General features: G+C 43.1%; 1 non-coding gene and 1 pseudogene across 1 annotated transcript; both read right to left on the bottom strand.

Annotated features, from left to right (window-relative positions):
* Positions 1 to 11105: 11105 nt before the first annotated feature.
* On the bottom strand, positions 11106 to 11175 carry LOC148051374 (U5 spliceosomal RNA). Its single transcript, XR_015700225.1, has one exon. It is a non-coding gene; the product is annotated as a U5 spliceosomal RNA (small nuclear RNA).
* A 9243-nt stretch (positions 11176 to 20418) lies between these two features.
* Positions 20419 to 21475, bottom strand: LOC148051373 (inositol 1,4,5-trisphosphate receptor-interacting protein-like 1; annotated as a pseudogene).
* Positions 21476 to 24021: the final 2546 nt, after the last annotated feature.

The following is a 24021-nucleotide window of genomic DNA, read 5'->3' as shown; positions in this document are numbered from 1 at the left end:
GTAACCCCCACAAGGGGCATGTTGTAAAACACGCTCAGAAGCAAATGGATCCAGGGTTGCTGCTATGTTGCCAAAACACTTTGTATTCTTGATTCTTCCGTATTCCTCAAGGGCTGGTCAGCAAAACAGTGAGCATGGGAGAACTGTTCTAGAGATTTGTTGTTGCTATATGTGCCATCAGTTGTCAAGAGCGAAAGAAACTTGTCAGCCCAAAACAAAACTGAAAAATGTATCTTGTATTTCTGCAGAGAAGAGTCATTTGGGAAAGAATCGAGAGGAATAAAGTTTGATTGTGATTCTTAGAATAAAGTACAAAAACTTTGAAACTGGCTAGGAGAAAGAAAATAAGAAGCACTCCCAAACACACTCCCTGCCTTCTAATTTGTCATGATACACGAGCTTAGACATATGTTTCTCCCTTTTTTGAATGGTAGTCTAATATTACTGGCCCAAACTAAGAGTGAGTAATGTCTCACTTCTTTGAATCTTCACAGAATAAATTCACCAGCATAAATTCACTTCTCAGCTTGGAGCACTGAATGCTAAAATCTACCAGTGCTTGCCATATTCCCACAAGAGTCAACAGCTGATATATAAAAAGTTGTTTTCAGCTATATTACCCTGGGGAAAATAAAAAAGGATATGTAATACATCTATTCAGAGATGCCACACCGGTGGTACAATAACCAAGAATGACAGTCCTATTGCTGACTTCCATATATTCTCTCTCATAGAGTAACATTAAGAAAAATCAAGGATGCCATTACCACCAACAAAAGGTAGAACAGCACTGGTGGTAGCATATTAATCTACTTTCAACCAGTGTAACTTCTACTCCACCATAATTACTTGTAGAGGTGTGTGGTTATTTATCTAAAATAACTCAAGAGTGAGAAGGAGGGACAACATCAAGACAATATAACTAAGTGCCTGCAAGTATTCTGTCTACAGTGGAGTGCAACATGGACTTAGATAACAAAGACCCTTGCTATGCTACCTCTTTCTCCTGGATTGCCATTTACAGGCTATCTCAGAACTGAATTTTAGTTACATACATTTTCTGCTATGAAATATGAACTTTAATAATTAAAGGAATGATTGTACAATGACAAGATAACAGGCCTTGTGGATAGGAAGAAAATTGGTAGATGTCATATATCTTGAATTCAGTACACCTCTGACTCTCATGTGCAAGCTTAGGAAACATGGACTAGATGAAAAGAATTATTAGAATTACTAAAGGCTGAAAGAGCTGGGGCTGTTCAGCTTGGAGAAGAGAAGGCTCTGGGGAGACCTTATTGTGGCCTTTCAATACTTAAAGGGGGCCTAAAAGAAAGATGGGGATAGTCTTTTTAGCAAGGCCTGCTGCGACAGGACAAGGGGTAATGGTTTTAAACTAAAGGAGGGTAGGTTTAGACTGAACACAAGGAAAAAATTTTTCACGATGAGGGTGGTGAAACACTGGAAGGGGTTGCCCAGAGAGGTGGTAGATGCCCCATCCTTGGAAACATTCAAGGCCAGGCTGGATGGGGCTCTGAGCAACCTGATCTTGTTGAAGATGTCCCTGCTCATTGCAGGGACCTTTAAAGGTCCCTTCCATCCCAAACCATTCTATGATTCTATGATTAGGTGAGTGCATTAGTCATTGGAGAGAAGTGTATTAAAAAAGTAGGTGTCACTATTTCCTGATTAAATTAGAGGGATGGATTGAGTGGGTGTTTACAGGAATTATCCTGAACACTATGCAATGCTTCTGTTTGTGATTTTCAAGACAGGATGGAGAACACATATATTAAGTTCACAGAGAGTACCAGCTGGGTAATATATGTATGACAAGACAGGACTAAAATTAAAACAGTGTTGATAAATTAGAGAAATAGTCTGGAAAAATAGAATGTAATTCAATAAGCTAAAAAATGCAAAGCTCTGCCTTTCTGCAGGAATAGTAAACCACACAAAACCTGGAGGGTAATGCAGCAGATCTGCAGAACGGAACTCAGGTTTAAAACGAGTCACCAAAAAAAATACCATTGACTGCAAAAAAGACAAACAAATACATGTGTGCTTACTCATTAAGTGGCTCTTTTGTTGTAACAGTAAGATTTCTGAGTGAGGTTATGTCTTCAGTATGTGTCCTGTGGCCAGCTTGGGTGATAGAGCACAAGAAAGATGTAGATTAGCTGGAGAGAGACCAAAGGACAGCAGTGAGAATGACGAAGATTCATAGAATCATAGAATACCAGGTTGGAAGGGACCTTAAGGATCATCTGGTCCAACCTTTCTAGGCAAGAGCACAGTCTAGACGAGATGGTCCAGCACCCTGTCCAGCCCAGTCTTAAACGTGACCAGTGTAGCAGAGTCAACGACTTCCCTGGGGAGATTATTGCAATGATTGACTGTTCTCATTGTGAAAAATTTACCTCTCGTGTCCAATCGGAATCTCCCTGAGAGTAACTTGTACCCATTACCCCTTGCCCTCACCATGTGACTCCTTGTAAAAAGGGAGTGTCCATCAAGGGGTACCAGTACCCCTTTAAGTACTGGTGATGAGATCACCTCTAAGCCTCCTTTTCTCAAGGCTGAACAAACCCAGCTCTCTCAGCCTATCCTCATACGGCAGGCTTCCCAGACCCTTGATCATCTTGGTGGCCCTTCTCTGGACCCCCTCCAGCCTGTCCACATCTTTTTTGTACAGCAGGGACCAGAACTGTACACAGTATTCCAGGTGTGGCCTGACAAGCGCCGAGTAGAGTGGGATAATGACTTCTTTATCTCTGCTGGTGATGCCCTTTTTGATGCAACCCAGCATCCTATTGGCCTCCTTGGCCACAGCAGCACACTGTTCACTCATGTTGAGCTTCCTGTCCACCAGGACCCCCAGGTCCCTTTCCACGGAGCTGCTCTCTAGCCAGGTGGATCCCAGTCTGAGCTGCACTCCTGGATTATGTTTTCCCAGATGCAAGACCTTACACTTGCCTTTGTTAAACTTCATAAGGTTCTTGTTAGCCCACTCTTCCAGCCTATCCAGATCTTCCTGCAGGGTGGCTCTCCCTTCCAGAGTGTCTACTTCCCCACTCAATTTGGTGGGTTTTTGGAAGATTAAGAAGGGACGTCTGGGGAAAAATGAAGGTGCTGGATATTTTTGGTCCAAAGACTGGAAGTTTAAATAACAGACAGCTTAGATGAGGGAGGGAACTAGCTCTTCCCTTGTCTGCCTGTCAGACAAGAACAAATGCTCTTAAATTACAGCAAGGCAAATACAGGTTGGACATAAGGAAAATCTTTCCAGCAAGCAGGATAATGAAGCACTGGAGCAGAGACTCTGGGACAGCATTGGAAACCCCACCTGAGGAATTTCTGAGAGTGGTTTGGGCAAATGTCTGTCAGGAATGGCATAAGTATAGTTTGTCCAGTCTCAGAGTAGAGGAATGACTGAATGACTCCTTCAGTTATTTTCTGTTCTTATTTCCTGTAATTCCAAGTTTATCTTCATATTTGACCATGTGTGTATTCCATTAGCTGAGATAGCCCTACACATGACTTTTAATTTTTCTGTGCTTAAGACACAATGATCTATCACCATTTCTGTCAAACTGTCAACCAAAACAAAAGAACTATCTCATCCAACATGTGCCTGACATATCAGGATGGTGCTATCCATTTTTTTACTAATAAATTATAAAGCCATGTGAAAAACTGTGTGTACTTTTGATAAATTTGCACTTTTGGCCATTTCACCTTCACTCTGCCATCAGTCTGCTTATCGTTTTCCCTGGGGATGTTTCTCTCATTCCAACCAGCTGAGCAAGTTGAAGCAGTTACCAAAAGGTGTATGCATCCAGCAAGGACCCCACAGAGAAAAGAACACTCATTATGGAAATACATCCTCTCTCCCTTCTTCCCCCAGAGGGCAACAGGTAGCATCTCAAGTAGAGGGGTAGGAGATGCTCATTCATTTCTGATCTGCCATTAAAATGTTCACTCTGATAACTGGTGATCATACTGTTATCTTTATACTCATGCAGAGGGGTCATTCCTGGCTTTACAAAAGCACGCAGAGAGCTCTTTCTAGTTGTGTAATGTCCTAAACTATTACATTTAAAACCATTTTTAATAAATTAGGATGAAATCTAAAAATCTGTGAAATCAAAGGAGAGGCTCCTATTGATTTCAGCAGGGTTGAATCAGATCCTTTACAGACAACATCCAGAGGTTAATGCACTGGTTATGAAGTCTTTCTTCCCTTGTAATCAGTGTATTTGGTCTCATCATAACAAAGGAATCTAGGGAAATATGTACAAAGAAACAATGAAAGAACATTTTAAGAATACTGCTTATGCCTTCTGTTGCTTCCCTTTGAAGTATATGCCATATACCAACTAATGAATAACTCAGGCAACCCAATCTCCCAGTGATAAAACCTTTACACAGAGACTCTGCTATTGCGTAGTCTCTTCTTCTCTGCTTAATGTTATTTAATGTGAATTTTCTGCTGAGAAAGCACAAGTAGCCTAGGTAAAATGGAAGTATTGCAAACTTGCCTGACAGTAAAACTGAATTTTTGCCTGCTCCTGAATATAATAGTTATATCAGTGATCAGTGACATTTCTGCTTTGCATTTTATACATCATTCTTTCTGTGTTACCCAAATCCATTTCTGTAGTGTGACGTACCTGTAAAATATCAATATTTTACAGAACACTGCCCAGCACTATTGTATGCCTAGAATTTCTTTACTGCTACAAAAAAAAATGCATATAGGACTGAAGAAGTATGAACAGCTGTAAATCTAATTTAAGCATTTAAAAAATTCTCTGCTGCCTAATAAAATTATTTCAGTCAGTGGTGTTAGTGGTTTGCATTGTACGCTGGTGAAGCAGAGCACTGAAGTGCAAACTTTGATTTCATCTAGCAATGATCATTTAGTTAGGAGTCAAAAGAAAGTCTGCCTGAAGAGATCTCTGTAAGAAATCCACTGTGACAAAACTGGAATGTGTCTGGGATTTTTCACCTTGTTTGTTTCTGCTCACTGCTTTGCTTCTGCTGATTAATGTGTGGTGTGGTTCCTCAAAGCCTAAAAGATATATGGTATGACAGGTAGACGTTTTTCCTATAGCCCTGAACTTTGTTTCTTTGAGATTTTCTTGCTGAACCAGAAAGTTAAGCAGGCCTTTCTCTGGCAGTGAAATTCTGCATGCAGTATCTTTGCAGACAGATGAGAAATATTATTCTAATATTTTTTTTAGATGTACCTGAATTGCAAACAAATTGGAGATGGGCTGTCATGAGGTGCAGAGAAATGAAAAATAGTATTTCCTTCAGCATCAGCACCAGATAAAAGTTTGTTTTCAAAAACTGCAGAGCAGTGGATGGGTTTGGTTCATGTTCAGTTGGAGCAAACATGCAAAGCTCAATGAAAATCTTGCCTTTTACTTCTGACTAAGGGATGCAAACAGCACGTTACTACAAAAAGCCAAACCACATAGGTGATTTTTGAGTTAATATCTATAGTAATAGATCTTGCAAATCCAGCTCAAGACCTGTGTATTTTGCCTATTCTGAAGAGGATCCACCTTCAACCATTACTGGTGGGTGACATGCTTGCACTCTTCCCTTTGGCTGCGAAGGTGGTACAGCTAAAATTGCAGGGGAAGATGTGCTTGGCCTTCCTTGTTCAGGGAAGTGAGCACTCTGCAGTCTGTATAGCAATGCAGAGCAAAACAAAACCCAGAGCAGAGGCTGGCTCACAGGCATGCACATTATCATCTCTCTAAGCTGATAACCACAGACGGCAGTATATGAATGAAGGTGCCATGTATGCAGTGATTATGCAATATGTATCCGCACCGTCCAGTTTGCATTAGCATCAGTACGAGCATCTTATCAGGCTAGGCTGCTTCGCAAATGAATGCTGCCAAGCTGCTGGAATTATCTGCACAGTCAGATACTCATTTTTAGCTTTTTCATCATGGCTGAAGACAGCTCCACTTGATCTCAGCAAAGTTATTTTAAAATCTGAGAGTTTGCCAATGTTTCTTTTTAAAGGATCGCATCTAGTGTGACTCATTACTCCTGGATTTCATTTGTCAGAGCAGCCAAGTAGTCTAGCTTTTACATTCCCAATGGCCATTATCTCTGTTTGTTAACAGCTAAATGGCTGATGCATGGATACACATTATTCCTGTGTTCTCTTGCAGAGAGAGAGCTTTTGCTGGAAACAAAACATTAAAACAAGAAACTAGGAGGATATGATAATCCATAGATTTTAGAGAAAAAAAATGGTTATTGACTGGAAATATGTATATACGGGATAGTTTACTGAATATTAGCTCTAGGGAGTTGATTCATTGGATTTCTTTCCTTTTAGATTATACGTTGCATGTGCTGAAATATGGTCTTGTGCTACTGGCACTATATGTTAAATAATAATTTCTAGCAGAAATCAATACATTAATTCCAAATACGGCAATTGGTTTCCACAGTATGATCTTTATTCATCAAACTAGTGCCAGAATCTACCTAAAAGTGAATGATCCTGTATATATTCAGCCATCCATTTAAGCAAGTGAAGGTGGTTCCACTGGCCACTGAATAAACCTGATTTTAGGACAATTCTTCAGTGAGTTAGGGTCTGAATCACTGTAAAATTCAACTGAAGAAACTGTTTGATTAGCTGATGTGGAGCCCGAACCATGTAATTATAAGATCACGCACAGCTGGGGTGGAATTCGTTAGCCAACACTTTAGAGTTACCTTCTGATAAGCACAAAGAGGGAAAATAATTGTTGCTCCATACAATAGGTGTACTACAGTTTGTGCATTTCATGTCTGCAGTATGGTGCTGCAGCCACTTGTTTTCTGATTAGCAGTGAATCATCATGATGATGATGATATACAGTTGCTCAAAACAATTTCATGTGATAATTAGCTCAGCAGAGAAAATTCCTACCACTAGTTCAAGACATCAAAGCAAATGTAATCCAAAGTCTTTCAAGCTGTTAAAATTTCACATTTATAAAAAGATCCCCTCTAAACTGCTCCATGATCAGACTAGCAACAGCAGTAAAAAAGATATAAACATTAAAATTGTTATTGTGACCTTTAGACCATTAAATCAATTTTTTTGTATAAGCAATGTACCTTGGGTAATGCTTGCTGCTAGTTGTAGATCTATTCATGTGAATGATGCTGAGGTAATTTTGAGTTGGTAGATGTAATATAGGCAAGATTTCATTCTAAAAACCAAACAGGAACATCTTCTAAGGTATGGAAGGCCAGACAGTGCTGGGAGACAGCAATTACGGATGCGTGTGTGAATACATCTGCAGTGCAGCTGTTGAGTGGGGTTTGCAATGCACCGAGAAGCAGAAATTCCACTGTAGTATGGCAATGAATTAAGGTAATACTATTACCATAAACGTGCATGGTCCAGCCACAGAAAGCCATCATTTCTTCTTTAAAGATGTTACATTTTGAGATATAATATAATTGTGTTAGTTGGAAGGAAGGGCAAATAAAAGACTAGTAATATTAGCTGGTTGATTAAATAAATAACATCTCTGTTTGTGATAACAATTAAGTATTGTCATCACAGATTTTTTATCATTATTTGAAAAGATTTCTTGAACTTCACCTGTGATAAAGAATTGGATTTTTTTTAAAAAAAAAAGAATGTTGCTGTGTACTCTGTGCAATTAAACTGCTTCTCTGCTCATTATACAAACTAAAATGTTATTAGAACCCTAACACTTGGAATAATTCAAACAGTTGTAGGTCCCTTCCAACTTGAGATATTCTATGATTCTATGATTCTATGAACTGTTGTATGTCAGGAGCCATTCTGTACGATTTGGGAGCCAGTGGAATTTGTGCATTTCAAATGCCAAAAAACCATCATGTATACCAACATCCTGGCACATCTATAACACTGAGAGAGCACTTTTCAGATGATCTGTGAGCATGGCACTTGCTGCTCTCCCTTACCTCCAAGTATGCTGGTAAAGCTCTGGACTTTGGGGATCACCTGTCCTCTTGGGGTGTATTGCAAACCATTATTTGAACAGACTGCGTATCTGGCCTTAAGAGTGGTCTGGCTGTGGCCCTGAACAGGCGTGTCTGTCTTAATAGGTCTCCAGTCTAGCTGAGACTTTGTTACATGTCTGGGTACCATTTTACATAAGATAGTCATAATAAGGAGGAGAAGAGAACTTCAGTCCTCTTCATTCCCCCGGTAATCCCTGCCTGGTGTACATGTTCCCACCAAGGTCAGTTCTCCCTACAAACAGGCTGATATGGTATTTCAGCATATCATTTATAGAGAGAGCAGCTGATAAATTAATTTCAAATACATCACCTCATGTTGCAGGTGACAGTCCAAGCTGATGGAGGGGCAGCATGACTCGTAGGCAGCATGGCACTAGCATTCAGGGACTGTGAATCTTCTGCCTGGCTAGACTGCATTTTTTTCTGCTGGGTGACCTTGAGCATATCACTTGTCCTGTTATAACATGAAGAAAATGATTCAGACTTCAATTTAAAACACTTCAAAATCTATACTTGAAAAGCTCTATATGAGAGCCAGCTATTATTAAAAGCAATGCTAGGATCTGCACTAGGTCCCCCCTGCTTCTGCATCTATTGTTCTTTATCTTCATCTCTCCTTTTGTCTTCACTCCTTTGCCTCCCACAAACTCCTTCCCATAATCAACTTTCATGAGACCGCATTCAAAATAGACCCCTTCAGCAGCCTGAAATAACTACTTCAGTTTAAGGCAAGTAAAGAGATAGAAAACAACTCAATAAGCAAGCTGATGAAGATTCTTCCCCAGTAATCCAAAACAATCATATAAACTTACATATAATCCTTGTGCCCCCACTCCTCCTGCAGTCCTTCCTCTTTTCCTCTTTGTTGTTTTGCTATTGTTCTTACTTGACATGCTACACGTGCTTTAGTCCCAATGCCCTTAAAGGCAAGGGGTGTATCTTTTTTCTCTCATTATTGTGTCTTCCATATAAACGTAGGAATGAACGTTATATTTGAAATATTTTCCAAAGAACACTTTGATGATTTACTGTTCTGCATCTTTGTAAACACTTTGTTTTCTCCCCTGCAGGGAATCAACTGCCTCTTTTGGATCTTTTGTCACTGATTCTTTCTGAGTGTTCCTGTTTTCTCTGTCGCAAAGCTGAGATGGGTGCTTTTAAAATAATTTGCTTCACTCTCATTTATTTCTTGCAGTCATATCACCCCAGGGCTGATTCTCACTGCCTTTTGCAAACAGTTGCTTCCACCACTTGGGGCTACTGCCGCTTTCTTCCTGCTCTCTCTCTGAGGAGAGCATTTTTTTGCTTGAGAACTGTACCTGGTTTCTGAAGTAACCCAAAGGCTGTATCTGTAACTGCATGAGAAGGAGTAAAGGGCTGTGTGACTCCATGCCTGGTCTCTGACAGTGGCTGCAAAACAACCCTAAGGAGCCTGAGAGCAGGGTAAGCCCAGGGTGCTACCTCCCTGGGACAGCTCTGCGGGTCAGGACTTCCTGACCCACACCGTTGTGTTTATCAGCCCACAGCAGATATTTACTCCATGAGTTTCTCTGGCTGTTTCTTGAACCCATTTATAATTTTGGCTTTCAAAGCATCCTGTGGCAATGGCATTTCAAGTTATGGATTATGTGAAGAAGTACTTTTTGTGTAAAGCCTGCAGTCTGATAGTTTCATTTGGTCCCTCCATGTTCTTGTCTTATGAGATATAATAGCCATCATTCCCTTCCTTTCTCCTTGCCATTCATCATTTTATAAACCACAACCTTTTTTTTTCTGTGCTGAAAAGTTCTATTTTGTTTAATATCTCTTTGGACAGAACTAATTTCAAACCTCTGATCTTCCTTGCTGCCCTTCATTGTACCTTTTGCTTTCTGAACTGAGGTGGCCACAATCATGCCTAGCATTTAAAACTAGGATTTTGTGTAGTGCTATAATGATGTTTTCTCTCTTCTTCTCTACTCCTGGCCTCACTAATATACTATTAGTATATATTATATTTCTAATATACTGGGGGCAGGAGAGGGAGGCTGGCTGCTATTAGCCTGAGAACTAACATTTTCAAAGGAGTATCCACAAAGACTCCTACAGTCCAAGAGATCATCATTGTTAAACAGCATAGTTTGCATGTAATTCTATTGTTAGAATCATAGAATCATAGAATCATGGGACTACGGAAGTGATCGTACCCCCATAATCGGCACTGGTGAGGCCACACCTCAAATACTGTGTGCAGTTTTGGGCTCCTCACTACAAGAAGGACATTGAGGTGCTGGAGCATGTCCAAAGAAGGGCAACAAAGCTGGTGAAGGGTCTAGAGAACAAGTCTTATGAGGAGTGGCTGAGGGAACTGGGTTTGTTTAGTCAGGAGTAAAGGAGGCTGAGGGGAGACCTTATTGCTCTCTACAACTGCCTGAAAGGAGGTTGTAGCAAGGTGGGCATCAGTCTCTTCTCCCAAGCAACAAGTGACAGGAGAAGAGGAAATGGCCTCAAGTTGCACCAGGGGAGGTTTTGATTTCTTCACTGAAAGAGTAGTCAGGCACTGGAACAGGCTGCCCAGGGAAGTGGTTGAGTCCTCATCCCTGGAGGTATTTAAAAGACAGGTAGCTGTGGTGCTTAGGGACATGGTTTAGTGGTGGACTTGTCAGTGCTAGGTTAAAGGTTGGACTTGATGATCTTAAAGGTCTTTTCCAACCTTAATGATTCTATGACTCTATGATTCTATAGAATCATAAAGTGGTTTGGGCTGAAGGGACCTTAAAGATCATCTAGTTCTAACCCCCTTGCCATGGGCAGGGACACCTTCCACTAGACCAGGTTGCTCAAAGCCTCATCCAAACTGGCCTTGAACACTTCCAGGGACATAACTTCCATAACTTCTCTGGGCAACCTGTTCCAGTGCTACACCACCCTCACAGTAAAGAATTTCTTCCTTATATCTAATCTAAATCTACCCTCTTTCAGTTTAAAACCATTACCCTTTGTCCTATCACTAGACTCCCTGATAAGGAGTCCCTCCCCATCTTTCCTGTGGTCCCCCTTTAAGTACTGGAAGGCTGCTATAACTAACTTGTTCCTCTCCATGGAAATCTTTAGTAAAAGGCAAAAGATTTATACGATCTGAAGAGAAACCAGAGTTCACTTACGCCATCACTTCTGGATGGCTCTTACTGAGACAGTGGCAGCTTCTGATCCTTTAGATTGAAGTGTTAAAAGCACAGATTCTGATACAAATAGTAATAGAAAAGACGATGTTGATCTTTATGTAGTATATTTATATAAAGATCATGAAGAGTAGGAGTTTTACTATGTCATCTAGCCAGAAGGCACTAGGTAGTGGACCTAAACAATGTGTTTCAGTTCACTGTCCTTCCTATAGGCTCTCATTTGATCCACATAAGTTGCTCTTTCCCATTTCTTCATCCTTTCTCCATGAGTCTTAGTTTCTAATGCAAACAAAAGTTCAAAGTAAAATTCATCCCAAACTGTTGAATTAGCTTTCTGGTCAGCCACAGGAAACCCTGCCAAGCCCACCCCGGATGCTGGACCTCTCTGGGAAGACCCACCTGGTTCTTGCAGCTCATCTGTGAGCCTTCAGTTTTGCCATGGGATATCTGTCTGCAGAAAAGGACAGAAGGAGGAGAGAGGACATGATAAATCCTTCAATATATAAAAGATTAAAACAGAAAAAGACATCAGCTGTTTCCTCTCCTTGACCATGTGTGGCCATTAGCTTAATTGTATTAAAAGTTATGAAAATATCTAGCTATTAGTACAGGGAAAGTCTTGAATAAACTACTGAGGAAACTGGTGGAATCTTTCCTTGGGGAATTACTATGATACAGAAATATCTCTCAGAGGTGATTCAGTTACACTTAGCCTACCTCACTGCAAAGCAATAAAGTGGACACTAGGAGGTCCCTCTCTGCTCTACCTTACCTTGAAATACGAATTGCCATTGAAGACACTGCATCACTAGGCCATAGCTCCCAACCACATTGTATATGACTCTAATTGGTTCAACGATACCAGAAAAACACTTCTGCTCATAATTTTAAAGAGGCAGGCTTCAGAAATCTGTCGGAGAAATAAAGCCTGAAAGAGAGCATTCCATCTGGGCTAACCTTTTTTCCTGTATGTCAGTCCCTGTGAAATGTTTTATGTATGTATTCTTTGGAAATCATCTAGCAGAAACAGCTGTGTGTGCTGCCCACCTGCTAAAGCCTACAATCTAGTGTTATTTCAATTAGATTTGATTGCAGGAAAAGTTTATGAAACAGCTATCAATGATTTCATGCCATCTGGCTTCCGCTTTTCTCCTGTTTAGAGAAGCCCTGTGTTTACACTGATTGACCTTCTATATATACAAGCATGATTGAGTTTTATTATTCTTTTTATTTGTCTGATAGAAGTGTGCTTGGTGCTGTACAAACTTACAATGGAAGAGAAGCTATCAAAGATTTCAAGCTGTGAAGTTCAGCTCAGATACACACAAGGCTTTGGCTGAGAACATAGCAGAAGGGAAATTATATTTTAAAAATCCTGGTTTATAAGTTAGGATATAAAGTTTCCACTGAGCGTAAAACATATTTTATCTTGGTTTTAACCATGTAAGAACTAAGTCCTCAAGCAAGACAGTACTCTGGTTCCCTTCCAGAGTCAGCAGAACAAGACAGAAACTTCATGAGGAGGAATGGGTCCAGCCCAAATCCTGTCTCAGGTGGGGTGGATTGCCTCTGGAGACACTTCCTTTCCTCCGTTCATCATCGTGGGAGCTTGGACACTCAGCCTAGGCTGGGCTTACCTTCTCAACTGCTAAAATCAGAGGAGATGAGCCATCCCTTGAATACTGGCCTCCTTGGCAACTTTTAAACCCCCCAAATTATAGAAATGTTCTCTTTGGTTAAGAAATGCTCTCCCATGTACTATTTTTGCTTTAGTAACATTTAGAAGTTTGCCCTCCTCTCAGGTGGAATATGAACACAAGTCTTTTAAAATGTTAACTTTATTTTTCCTTCTCCTCCCAAATTCTTGATGTTTCTGTTGTCTGTGAGGATCTGGTACATAAAGTCAAGGAAACTGGCTGTCCACTGGCAGAACAAATTCGTCTTCTAGCTGTGACCTGAATTCAGTTGTGGCAGGCTTTAACCCTGGTTTAGTTGAACTTGACATTTCAAATGAAAACTGCAAGGTTCATCCCTGTTTGGATGAACCAGCTCTAGGAAATGACAGTTCAAACTCACACAACCATCTTGCGTGTTTGTCTCTCCTGAGATGGACTGAATTTAGGTGCATGAGTTGGCTTTGGAATTAATACCATCTGCTCACACTGTGCTTGCTTAAGGTTTGCTTGTGCTGCTTGTCTCTTCCTTCCCAGAAGGATGACATGCTGTGTGGGGCTTGCAGGCGGTCTAGGCATATGTTAGGTTGTCAAACTCAGTGGTCTGGAGGCATCCCTACTCTTTGGAAATACTATAACCTTTTGAAATTCTATAAAAAAGAGAGGTTATTCTTCCATTAGAGGATCCAAACCTCTTCTAAATTGACATTTCAGGGTTTATTCCATAGCGGTGTGCCTGCCTGCAATACTAGGTACCAACAGAAATTAGACTAAAAGAAATAGGATAAAACTGTAAATGCTCTGGTGAACAGTGTCTCCCTTTAATATCTATAGTACCCACTACAATGGGGATTTGCTCCCTGACTTTCATTGTTTTGTGCGATTGCAGTGTAGGTGTCACAGCACTGTTTCTATTTAAACCAGCTTGCAGGCATATGATGAAATTTCAGTGGAAATTAGTTGTTTAAACATCTTGCAGACCTGGGCCCGGGTATTTGCAAGCTGTTATCCACTCTATCTTATGTGCCCTGTTGTCTTTTAAGAACAGATTAAGAACCTCAGTTGTCTGTACACTTTCCTTGCTTTCACTATGGCACCAAGTTTTCAAACATTTTACTCGGACAAGAAAAAACACACAGGCCAGCTGGAGTGGAAAGCAATGTACTGTTACCACATTTTTAAACCAAATATTTGAAGAAAGTGAACAATTCTCTTCAAACCGAATGAAAGTGGGGGGAAAGGCAAACATATTTGCTTTTGCAGATTTCCTTATGAATTATTTACTACTTTAATAAAACAACTTATGCTAATAATATTGTAATAAGCAGTGCAGCTCTGACTCATGTTCGGCTGAAGTGTATGTGAGGAGAACGCAGGGAACTTTGCTGTAGTCTCCCATAATTCCCTGGAATACAAATGGTATAATTAGCCCAGTACTGCTGAATATATATGAATGTAGACAAATATAGAGCATAGCTTCTACCTACTTACAAGGCATTTTTAAAGAGTAGCTAAACACCGATTTCACCATTATTCATCTATATTTTTATTATTAATTTGCATGACCAGAGCACCTAGTGGCTATACTAAACTGTAATCAGTACCACCAGTAAAAAGACCATGTCTGCAAATGCCTTTAAATGTAAAAGCTGTGAGCCCTACTCTGGAAAACTCAAGATCTGCCTAGATTCAGCTTTGTTTTTTTTTTAAACACGTAAGGAACTGAGGCATGGGTACATGCGTGCTAACACCATGGATATATGGGGGCCTTTACAATTTCATTCTTTACAGAAGTAGCACTCTACCTTACTGCAATCAGCTGCGAGATTTTTTGTCTACATATGCAAGAACATTGTAGCATCTAAATCTGAGAAATTTCAAACCAGGTAATTAGGAAGCTGAAGGACTTTGGGTATCTGAACCTCAGTGATTTATTCAAAGCTATTTCATGAGGCTGTGGAAGAGCCAGGTCTTGACCCAGGCTTTGTAAGTCCCAACTCAGAAATTTGCCCCAGGATGAATCCTCCTGTAATCGACAGTGCACTTTGAAACTAACCGCTTAGTGTCTAATTATCGCCAGATCAATTCCTTTAGGTTCAGAAATATAAAAAAACAAATGCTATTTAGGTTCTGAAACTGCTAAGATTTACACATGTGCTTAATGCTAATCCTCTGGGCTCGGTGGGACAGATCACGTGTTTACAGTAAGGAACATGGATAAGCCTTTACAGGAGTGGGGCTTAATTGTAAAAACTTAAAATCTCTATAATAACTGCCTGCTCTCCAGCCTGATGAATGCAACCTCCTGGAAAAAAAGGAAGACACCCCCTCCCCAACACAGAAAACAACCCTGATGACAAGCTAATACAAAGAGTCTGAAAGAACTGGGTTATTACCATGAAAAGAAAATCAGCAATACAATTGGCAATTTAAGGAACAGAGACTGTCATTAAATAAATACATGTGCAAACCAGAGGCTAGTATTATTGACAAAAATAGACCTGCAGAATATGGAAGTGATTAAGCTATTTTATTTGAAAACCTTTTCATACTTTTGGTGCATCTGATCTTAGATGTGCAGTGTGAAAAAGCAGTATTTGTCATATATATATATATGCCATATATATATATATATATTCTGTGTCTGCATGCAGAATAAACTCAAAGTGTAGGGAAATGGATAAGAATCACTGAAATTAATCTCAGACCATTATCTGCAGAAAAACAAAGGTGAAACTTTATTATGGTTTTCTTAGAGACTTAAAAATCATCTCATATTTGTCAGGAGATGAAAAATGGTTCCTGATATGTCTTGAATAAATGAAGGTTTATTTGTAATTCTCCATTGAACCCATGCAGATCTTTATTTTTCTGCATGGTTTCAGAGTGATACGAAATAACATTTTGTGGCTTGACACTTTCATCTGTAGAAATACATTCATAAAATGAACATGATATTCAAAATATATTGCTGGAGAAGAATTGTTTCAAAACAGATGCTGGATTATACATACAGGAGAGGATTTCAATTGTCCTATTGAATCTCTTCCCTATCTTGTTACATTACACATACAAAAATTTAAGTAAATGGAGACAAATGCAAGAACTTGAGGAGTACAGAGCATCTGGCTTGAAGATGAGAGTAAAATTTACATGCATCACAGCATCTCTAACCTCCAGAATATCACTTGTTTCTACCCAAATATATTGTGCTGCTTAGAAACTCTTAACTACTACTGCACTTTCTGTTGCCCCCTTGTGTTACCAGGAAAGGAAAGGAAAAGGAAAGGAAAAGGAAAGGAAAAGGAAAGGAAAAGGAAAAGGAAAGGAAAAGGAAAGGAAAAGGAAAAGGAAAGGAAAAGGAAAGGAAAGGAAAAGGAAAGGAAAAGGAAAAGGAAAGGAAAAGGAAAAGGAAAAGGAAAAGGAAAAGGAAAGGAAAAGGAAAGGAAAGGAAAGGAAAGGAAAGGAAAGGAAAGGAAAGGAAAGGAAAGGAAAGGAAAGGAAAGGAAAGGAAAGGAAAGGAAAGGAAAGGAAAGGAAAGGAAAGGAAAGGAAAGGAAAGGAAAGGAAAGGAAAAGGAAAGGAAAGGAAAGGAAAGGAAAGGCAAGGCAAGGCAAGGCAAGGCAAGGCAAGGCAAGGCAAGGCAAGGCAAGGCAAGGCAAAGGCAAGGCAAAGGCAAGGGAAGGGAAGGGAAGGGAAGGGAAGGGAAGGGAAGGGAAGGGAAGGGAAGGGAAGGGAAGGGAAGGGAAGGGAAGGGAAGGGAAGGGAAGGGAAGGGAAGGGAAGGGAGGGGAAGGGAAGGCAAGGCAAGGCAAGGCAAGGCAAGGCAAGGCAAGGCAAGGCAAGGCAAGGCAAGGCAAGGCAAGGCAAGGCAAGGCAAGGGAAGGGAAGGGAAGGGAAGGGAAGGGAAGGGAAGGGAAGGGAAGGGAAGGGAAGGGAAGGGAAGGGAAGGGAAGGGAAGGGAAGGGAAGGGAAGGGAAGGGAAGGGAAGAGACGAGACGAGACGAGACGAGACGAGACGAGACGAGACGAGAAGAGAAGAGAAGAGAAGAGAAGAGAAGAGAAGAGAAGAGAAGAGAAGAGAAGAGAAGAGAAGAGAAGAGAAGAGAAGAGAAGAGAAGAGAAGAGAAGATCAGCAGGAAGGGACTTACAACGATCATCAAGCCAACTTCCCTGACAACTTCAGGGCTGACCAAAAGATAAAGCATGTTATTAAGGGCATTGTCCAAATGCCTCTTAAACACTGACAGGCTTGGGGCATCGAACACCTCTCTAGGAAGCCTGTTCCAGTGTTTGACCACCCTCTCAATAAAGAAATGCTTCCTAATGTCCAGTCTAAACCTCCCCTGGCACAGCTTTGAACAATTCCCAGGTGTCCTGTCACAGGATACCAGGGAGAAGAGATCAGCACCTCCCTCTCCACGTCCCCTCCTCAGGAAGCTGTAGAGAGCAATGAGGTCGCCCCTCAGCTTCCTCTTCTCCAAACTAGACAAGCCCAGAGTCCTCAGCCGCTCCTCAGAGGACATTCCTTCCAGCCCTTACACCAGCTTTGTTGCCCTCCTCTGGATGCATTCCAGTACCTGAACATCCTTCTCAAATTGTGGAGCCTAGAACTGCACACAGTACTCAAGGTGAGGTCGCGCCAACGCTAAATACAGCGGGACAATCACTTCTTTTCACCGGCTGGTTATGCTGTGTTTGACGCACTCCAGGATGCGGGTTGCGCTCTTGGCTGCCAGGGCACACTGCTGACTCCTATTGAGCCTGCTGTTGACCAGCACCCCCGGATCCCCTTCTGCAGGGCTGCTCTCCAGGCACTCCTCTCCCAGTTTATACTTGTGCCCCGCATTACTCCACCCTAGGTGCAGAATTTGGCATTTTGTCTTGTTAAATTTCATCCCATTAATCATTGTCGCAATGCTCCAATCTATGTAGATCCCTCTGCAAGACCTCCTGTCCCTCAGGAGAGTCAACGGCACCTCCCAGTTTCGTATCATCTGCAAACTTGCTAAGGGCGCATTCAAGTCCTGCGTCCAGATCACTGATGGATGCATTGAACAGAACTGGTCCTAGAACTGGACCCTGAGGCACACTGCTGCTGACCAGTCACCAGCCAGATGTAGCCCCATTCACTACAACCCTTTGAGCTCTCCCCTTCAGCCAGTTCTTCACCCAGCGCACCGTGAACCAGCTCATCCCACAACTGGACACTGTGTCCAGAACAATGCTGTGAGGGACAGTATCAAAAGCCTTACTAAAATCCAGAAAAACTACATCCACCACCTACCCTTCATCAACTAGGCGGGTGACCTTATCATAGAAGGATATCAAATCAGTTAAACAGGACTTTCCTTTTGTGAATCCATGTTGACTGTGCTTGATGATTGCATTATTCTTTAGATGACTTTTAATAATACCCATTATAATCTTCTCCAAAATTTTTCCAGGAACTGAGGTTAGACTAACAGGTCTGTAGTTTCCTGGGTCTTCCCTCATGCCCTTCTCGTAAATTGGAATAACGGTGGCCAGCTTCCAGTCAGCAGGGGCCTCCCCAGACTCCCAAGACCTTTGGTAGATGACCAAGAGAGGTCCTGCCATAGCAGCCGCTAGCTCCTTCACTACTCTGGGATGAATCCCCTCAGGCCCCATGGACTTGTGAACTTTCAGCTGATACAGCTGATTCCTTACAATTTCAGTGTCCACAAATGGAAAGTCACTGTTCCCACACTCATGGTCCTCCAATACAGGGGACCAGGCAGCCCAAGGTCTATCAGTATTGTTAAAGACTGAGGCAAAAGAAGCATTGAATGCCTCCGCCTTTTCTTCAGCCCTATTAGTCAGGTGACCATCTTCCACAAGTATTGGTCCAATGTTTTCTTTAGACCTCCTCTCGCTACGAATGTACTTAAAAAAGCCCCTCTTGTTATCTGACACAACACTGGCCAGCTTCAACTCTAATTGAGATTTGGCCTTTCGTGTCTTCTGCCTGCATATATGATCCACAGCTCTGTACTCTTCCTGCGAAGCCTGACCTTGCTTCCAGAGATCATACAATCTCTTTTTCCTCCTGAGCTCCACGAGGAGTTCCCTGTCCAGCCAAGCTGGTCTTCTGCCCCGCTCGCTTGACTTCCGACACAATGGGATTGCCTGCTCCTGTGCTTCTAAAAGGTGGTTCTTAACAACTGACCAGCACTCGTGGACTCCTAAGCCCTCACAGGCAGATTCACAGGGTACTCTGCTACATAGCTCCCTGAATAACTTGAAGTTTGCTCTCCTGAAGTCCAGGGTAGCAACTCTCCTGTCCTTTTTTTCTCACAACACTGCACACTTTAAACTCAAGCATTTCACGTTCACTGTGGCCAACACAGCCACCTTCCATCACATCTCCCATGAGTTCTTCTCAATTCACAAATAGCAAGTCCAGGAGGGCATCTTTCCTAGTTGGCTTGTGACAAGAAGTTCTCTCCTACAGACTTCAAGAATTTCCAGGACCTGCTCATCCCAGCAGTATGCTATTCCCACTTGATGTCTGGGAAGTTGAAATCTACCGATCCAGAAATTCCTCCTCATTGCCTATAGAATAACTCATCAGTGCTTACATTCTGGCTGGGCCATCGGTAGTAGACACCCACTACAATATCTCCTTTTTTTCCCATCCCCCTAATCCTCACCCAGAGGCTCTCAACCACATCATCACTAACTGTAAGGGCTGTACAATCAAACGTCTCCCTTGCATAGAGAGCAACACCCCCACCTCACCGGCCCTGCCTAGCCCTCCTGAACAGCCTCTAGCCCTCTATCCCAGCACTCTAGTTGTGGGACTCATTCCACCAAATCTGAGCACCCTCAGAGTCAGGACGTGCTTTCTTGTGTTCAGCTGGAATTTCAAGTTTTTTCATGGGTGCCCATTCTTGTCATGTCAGTGGTCACAACTGAGAAAGGTCTGGCTCCCGTACCCTCGTTCCCTTCCATCCGGTATACACGCACAGAGGCGTCTTCCCCTTAAAGTGCAAGCAGAGCAGAAAACCGGAAAAGAAAGGAAAAAGGGTCAGGGGAAGCATTCTGGTTTGGTACTACTTACTTCCCTCAAAATGCTGCCCCACTGCTTCTGCATCTGAGCAGGTACCAACCCGCTACCTGTCCACGTTCCCCAGCAAAGTTTTGCACAGACACTCACAGACAGAGGGCTGGTTAAAACAAGCTAATTTATTGTCATCTTTGTATCACGTAAAGGTCCCTGAGGAAATCAACTCTTTCCAACAGGATGGGTGGTGCCATCGTGTTACAGGTGGTAACAGGAGCCTCAGTTGCAATGGCATCTTCAGCTGGACCAATGGAGATTCCCCAAGCTCAAGGATGTCCTCAGGGTCACAGGCATGGGTACAAAAGCCTGTGACCACCAGGATGCGGGTGCAGAGGTGCAGACCTCTGAGGTGGAAGTTGTCCTGCTGGGTGTGCCTAGCCCTGAGTCCGAAAAGCAGGATCTGGACAACAGTGCAGCTCTCCGGCCACGGTGTGCTGCTGGTAAAGCTGGTAAAGCCTACTGAAGGCTCAGGTAGGCGCCTGGGCTGCCTTGCTGCACTGCAAAAATCATCTCAGCGCAGATGTTCGTCTCGGAGGTGCTTGTCAGCTGGAACCTGCAGGACCGGGAGGAGGGCAGCACCGTTAGCTGGCAGTGCTGCGACTGAGGCAAAAGCAGCCAGGCTGATCTCACCAACAGCTGGACCCAGCGGGCGACTTTCTCCATGTCTAACTAGGAGCATGTGCAGAGGGTGCGTAGGAGGTGGGAGCTCCGGTCCCTCGGCAGCTTGTCGTCGGGGTGGTGGAGAAAGCACAAGCTATCCCCCAGCGGCTGCTCCCTTGAGCATATGCACTCCAGCACCACATGGATGCTGGAGGGCCTTGCTGGCAGCTGCCCCGTGGTGTCCAGCTCCAGGCTGAAAGAGTGCCCAGGGGGTGGCCGCAGGAACACAAGCAGGCAATAGGTGATGCTGTTCCCGTGGACACTCCAGGCCTCATAGGTGCCGCCCATCCCGATGGCTGGGTGCATCTGTGGCATGAAATTCTTCCTGCAAAGCACCCGGCAGACACCAAGGAGGTCATCCACCAGCACCTTCAGCACCTTGCACGTGTCGGGCAGGCCCTGGGGGACAGAGCCAAAGCCCTGACACCACTGGGTGCACCATTAACGTCGTTGTCCTCCTCATCCTCCTCCTCCTTGCTGTGGGAGCCGTCCTGGTCACTGCAGCTGCCAGAGGCAAGCTTCATTTGCCTGGCCAGCCAGCGGGCCTGAGCGAGCAGGAGCAGGGCTCCTGCAGCGGTCCAGAGCGGCCGCGACTGCAACAAAGGAGCATGGCTTCCTCCGCAGCCCTGCTCCGCTCAATCTCATCCCCACCACCTGGCTCAGTGGGTCCTGGGCATCGCACCAAGTACAAACGCACCCAGCAGGAGCAAGCTCCCAGGGGCTCTCTTGACAAAGCAGGCAGACACCCCCCAAAACCGTAACTGAAATTAAAATGGGGAATGTAGGTGGATGTCCTTGACTTATGTAGAGAGGTGCAAAGTTTTCTGGGCCAGGTGGTCTGACTCAGAGTCATCTTGAAAAGAAGAGCTACGAGCCCTTAGGCAAAGACAAAACTCATCCTCCCTCTTCTCCTCTTGGATTCCTTTCCCTAGGGCAGGACTTAGCCCTGCAAACCCTGATGGGCAAACCACCCAAAGGAATTCAAAGTTTGCACCTGTGAGAGAAGGTGATGTGGCCCGTGGATGGTTTATCTCGTGCTCTGCCACCCTGTGAGATGAATCAGCTCCCTTGGTTCTGGGCTTTGTGCTTGTAGACATGACGGTGCTCTTGGTGCCTTCATGACTGATGGTGGGTGATGGTGTCTATCCTTGTGGTGAGATGGGGCCTCTCCATGGCAGGGTCTCTGTCCTTGCTGTCCTGGTGAGAGACCAGTGTTCCAAAAGAGAGTCTGTTTCCGAATGGTGATGAGGGGGTGCAGGAGGGGAGGTGTCTGGTGCTGTAGGACACTCCTCCCTCCTACGCCTGCCCTAGCTGTGCGTCCAGCTCTCAAGCTGCTGCTCTGCATTGGCTCATGCCCAAGTCTCCCACTGGTGCAGCTCATATTACTCCATTCTAGGTGCACAATGCGGCATTTTCTTCAGCACAAGCTGGAGAAGCAGGGCCAGTGCTTTGAGATGCCATGTGATCCAAATAGCAGAGGAGTTAAGCTCCATATTAGAGTAAGACTAGCTTCTTGACCTGTGTGGCTTGGATTGTTGGGTTTTTTTGTTACTACACATGTCTAGGGTGCAGGGTAATGACAGGGGAAGTGTGCTTAAACTTGAAAAACAAACTATAAATGAGCTGCAAAACATTTGGCTAAAAAGATAACTTCACAATGTAATGTACCTTGGCATAGGTTGAGGACATCTGAAACGCAGAACCAAAGAAGCAGTGGAGGTGAACGTACATGTCTTTCTAAGCAGCTAGTGTTTTTCTGCCATGACAATGGTGTAGCAGTGGCTGTCTCTGGAAGGCCTAACTCATCATCTATGTTCACCCAAGCTCTCTGCAAGTTCACACATATATACGCACCACACCATCAGAACCACAGTCTCACATGGTGTTAGGATGAGTCATATACTTGAGTTTGTACTGTCAATATTGAGGGCAAATGTAGACATTATGCAGCCCAAATTGCTGGGAGCCAAAGGCAACAGAGGACTCAGCACCTCAGGGTATTAGACCTGTTACATGCATGGCTCCTCAAGTACAACTCAGAGTAAGGAGAGATACAATGCAAAAGACACAGCATACTGAGTCCCATGCAAACCCTGCCTAACAACCTATAGGGAATACAGGGACTTTTTGTACCTCACCTGTTCTTAGTTGCAGACTCTGCGTGGCACCTGTGCTTGCCCCTTGCAAGATCAGGAAGGTTCTTGGTATGTGAGGAAGGGCACTGGGGCCTGAAGGTGCCTGTGAGAAAGCTGTCAATTTGTGATATGTTTTTAGGAGCATTTCTAGGATTATAATTCAGGAATGAAGCTATTAAATTGCATATTAATTCCTATCCAAGTCATCCACATCCTATTCAAGTTCAATGCCAAGTGCTATCAGCTGAGTCTGATATGAAGTCAGTCTGCTCCATGTGGAGGTCTGCTATCCACGTGCTGGCCATGCCCAGGTCTGTCCTTGTCACTCACCATCCTCCTGAGGTCCAGGTTTTCCACTGAAGAAAACTGTGTGTGGGCATAGATGTAGCCACAAGCTCCAGGAGCGTCTTGATGGCAACTGGGACACCTTCCCTCCAGCAGACGTGCATGCATCTGTCACTGAGACTTCGCATGTGCTGGGGAGCACACTCATCCTGACTGCATTGGTATCAGGGAGTTGCAGGTACTTGGACAGTAAGGTCTGTCAGGAGTGGGCCAAGAAACTGTGTAAATACAGTAGTTAGCATGGTCATTGATGGTTTCATGTGACTTTGCAGAATGCTAGCCCAAATACCCAGCTCTCAAACGGCTCTGGAAATAGTAGACACTCTTAGGCAAGTTTCACACAGGCACTTTCAGAGTGCACAGGGAAACTCCAGACAATCATGTGAAGGAGTAGGCTCATTTCTCTGCTAGACAATGTGTTTTAGAGCTTTTAAGAATGTTTTTCCTTTCTCTTTGGGTGTTGGGCAATGCCATTTTCTGTTACAGAAACAGCTATAGAGCTGACATTGTGTTATTAGCTCATGTCAATGAGTTCATCTCTTTTATCATGGTGAACATCAAGAAATCATCAAAGTCTTTGCTATAAAATAACATTATTATATGTATATACATATATTTATATTAGTCTCTTCATCTCCTGATGCATGAGATGTAGATTCATCTTATACCACATTGTAGATCCAATTTCTACCATCATTTAGGGCTATGGAGGTACACAGGCTTGTAACCAACCTTTGATAAATTTTGAAAACCAATATTCAAATAATTTTGCCACATGGACAATTGGGGGTTTTTATTTACATTATGCCCATATGTAAAAATCTCTAGTTTGCGTTAAACTTGACTGCCAGATTCAAGGCCTGGCTGTCCTTAAAAAATGACTCTGAGCTTTAGACTGCAGTTCTAGTATGTCAAGTCA

The sequence above is a fragment of the Nipponia nippon genome, unplaced genomic scaffold (genome assembly GCF_047370975.1).
Source record: "Nipponia nippon isolate SJK-2023a ecotype South Korea unplaced genomic scaffold, ASM4737097v1 scaffold_6, whole genome shotgun sequence".
Taxonomy (NCBI): domain Eukaryota; kingdom Metazoa; phylum Chordata; class Aves; order Pelecaniformes; family Threskiornithidae; genus Nipponia; species Nipponia nippon.
The sequence above is the reverse complement of the archived record's forward strand: the minus strand, read 5'-3'. Positions and strand labels throughout refer to the sequence as shown.